This window comes from Lissotriton vulgaris, chromosome 9 (assembly GCF_964263255.1).
Source record: "Lissotriton vulgaris chromosome 9, aLisVul1.2, whole genome shotgun sequence".
Lineage (NCBI taxonomy): Eukaryota > Metazoa > Chordata > Amphibia > Caudata > Salamandridae > Lissotriton > Lissotriton vulgaris.
Genome location: NC_141697.1, coordinates 23,201,490 through 23,204,744, shown reverse-complemented (window position 1 = coordinate 23,204,744; position 3,255 = coordinate 23,201,490).

Genomic DNA, 3,255 nt, shown 5'->3' with positions numbered 1-3,255 from the left:
CAGTCTCGGAGACCAATCGGTCGAAGATTAAGTGGCATCTTGATATGAATCTTGTCCAAAAACAAATTTAGGGACCCACCCACCGGTAAGCCCTTAAGTACCCCAAGCAAAGGGTTGGGATTAATCAAGGTTACTTCCCAGGGCAGGGGTCGGACAGTGGGGAGGATACTCCCATGTCCTTTGTCCAGTTTCACGCCAGAACGGGAGCTAAGACCTCCCTGTACTGTTTGAACTGGAGTATGCAGGGAGGGCATTAAATACACCCCGCAAGCAGGCTCAATGGCGCAGCAAGCGCCATCACCTGGCCCCAATACGCCAAACCCTGTCTGGGGAGGTGGTCACACCTCTCTGTGACAGGAAAACTAATGTCCTGCCTTCCCCTGCACAAGCTTGGCTCGGCAGCAGGAGGGCAGAAACCTGTCTCAGGTCTGCGGCAGCCCTACCTTGCTGTCCGGTTCTGGAAGACTGGTACTGGGAGCACTGAGAGCTTCCCGGAGGAGTTTACAGTGCATCACAGATTAGTGGATGGTGACTTCTCTCTACTTCAACTCTGATGCTGAGTCTGTTGTTGCCGTATGCCGTACCAGTGACCCCGACGTTACGCTACGCGAAGAGCGCGAGGAGCGAGGAGTGCAAGGAGAAGCAGCGGCTGCAGGCTGAAGCGACCCGCTGAACCGCGGAATCGCGGTGGAATTGAATGTAAATCCCTCTCTGAGAGGGGGGCAAGTGAAAAGTGAAAAGGAGCGTGGAGCGCTGAGAGTGGAGCGTGGAGGCAGGAGAGCGCCTGTGCGACCCGTGAGTCCAGGCAGCGTCCCCATCCCCCTTCGCGTGAGACCTGGCGAGGCATTGTGTAGCAGAGCAGCTGCAGCTGGGTGTGCAAGCTGAGAGAGTCACAGCCCAGCGAGGGGGCAAGTTTGGAAAATCGACCTCTTCCCCCCCCCCCCCCCCCCACCCCCGGCCTGAGTTTTAACAAGGTCCTGGAGGTGGAAGGGGATAGAGGAAGCAAAAGGAAGTTGGTGGCAATATAAGAGGTGGCTAAGAGAGCAGCTTGCATGTAAACAGTAATAGGAGAAAGCCTTTTGTTACATCATCACTAAATCCTATGAACCCTCATATAAGCTAAAGCTGAGGGTGTGGAGGTAGGAATGTTGAACTATTTGGCGCATATTCTAATCATCCATGGACAAATAACATTTCAAGGAGGAGTTGAGAAGGGCACGGGTCACGAGCAAAGGTTCAAGGCACAACAGAGGTAAGTGGAAGTAAATTTTATATTAAAATTAGAGATTATCTAAACTAAATTGTTTTGACTAGAAGCGCTTAAGGGAAGTGCTTAAAGACTAAAATGACCCCACGGAAAAATAAAAGCACAGTTGGAGCAATAAGGAAAGCAAAGTCTAACAGCGATAATAGACAAGAGGACCAAGAGAGCTTGACGTCACCGGGAGTCAAGGAAAAATCAAAGCGTTCGCAAAGGACCAAAGAGAAAACCCCCAATGAAGCCCCACAGGGAGGAAGTAAGGGGAGCGTAGCGTCCCATACAATCAAAGAATTTGTGGGAAAGCACTTTAAAAAGGTTTTTTCACCGGCTAAAGTCTTGTCTACCGAAGAAGAGGAGGATTCATGGAAAGGGGGCACGTCCTTGATCTTTGACGACGGTTTGGTAGACTCCATAGGTCTGGTTGACCGCTCAGTGCAGTCCCTATTAATTCAAAAGGGGACAATATTGTCACCACGACTTTCTTATTCCCCACAATTACTAAAACAGACATCTGAGGTGGTAGTTAGCTTGGGCACAAGGCACACTGATGAAAGATCCCCAATCCCAGTTGGAAGTGTTGCTGGTTCAGAAAAGCTGTTTTTTTCAAGAGGCAATGACCTTGTAGAAATGGATAAAAACGTTGACACAAATGGTGAAAACCAGCACTCAGAGATAAATTTGGAAACATCAGAAACTCCAGCATCTTCAATCTTGGAACTGATGATAAAGGTGCAAAAATCACTACAAGGACTGTTAGAAGTAACAATGTTAAACCATGATGTTCTGAAAAGCCAAAAAATGCACCTGTCTAAAATTGAGGGGGAATTACATGGCATTAGGGATCAAATGCCCTCTAATGCTAAGACCCGTCGTAGATCCGGGGGTTACGGGTCATGGGAGGGAAGGGGGTGAGGAAATGAAACTATAAATGCCCAATCAGCAAGTCAAGTTGATATAGCCCACTTGGGGGAGCAGCAAGTCTATGTGTCAAGATGGCCAATGCTGGTAAAAAGAAGAGGTGAGCATAGGAACTATGGCTTATCAAAGAGAGGAAAAGTAGTAAGAAGGGGAGGGAAAGAAAAGATGAGTAAAAGTGTGACAAAAAATTATCAAGAAAGGTATGAGGTAACAGAAGCAGTAGGAAAAGATCCCAAGTCCCAGACTCATAAAAAGATTAGGGAATCCAGACTAATTGGAAAAAGCTCAGAAATGTGTGGCAGGAAATTAGAAAATGAGGGAAGCAGTGGTAAGAAGCAAATGCACCAGGAAAAGGTGGCAAAAATATAAGACAGACGGCCACTGAGCAAATGAGTACACCCGCCCGGAAGGTCCCAGCAAAAAAGAAGGTATATTGGGAAAGTACCTCGGTGGAGGTTCGAAAAATTAACAATGAACAAAAACAGGGGAAAACTAAGTTGGGAGAAGAGATGGATAAAGGAAATAAGTTACTCTACTTTGAACAAGTAAAATTGGGAAGGGGTTGGAAAAAAGTAAAAAAGAGCGCCCATCTAAATAGGTCCCACCTCCTTAACATTTTTGCGCACTGCCCAAATTTAAAAAGCATAGGCACAGAGGATCTGAGACAGGTGGGATTTCAGGCAAATGGTGATGGTATGGAAGTTACTAAGGTACAGTTTTATTCTGCTCTGGCCCTAACAGCAATAATAATTGCAGAGCAGGAGATCCGAAAAGAGGGGATTAGGCTAGTGCCCAAAGAAGATTTAGTACAAGATCGGATGGTGCCTCAGCAGAGATCTTTCCTAAAGCACCATGCGGGGCTAGTTAAGAGACAAGTGAAGCTACCAGGAAGGGATAGGGAACAAGGGCGGGAAAACCTTAATATAGTGATAAATAATTCGGACCTAGTGGAGTCTTGGAAAAATTGGAGCAATATTGAAAATCCAGCAGGCCCCTCACAACGTTATAGGGAGGAAACTGTAATCTATGACCACCTAAGTGATGTAGAATAGGTTAAGGGGCAGCCACGGAGCACA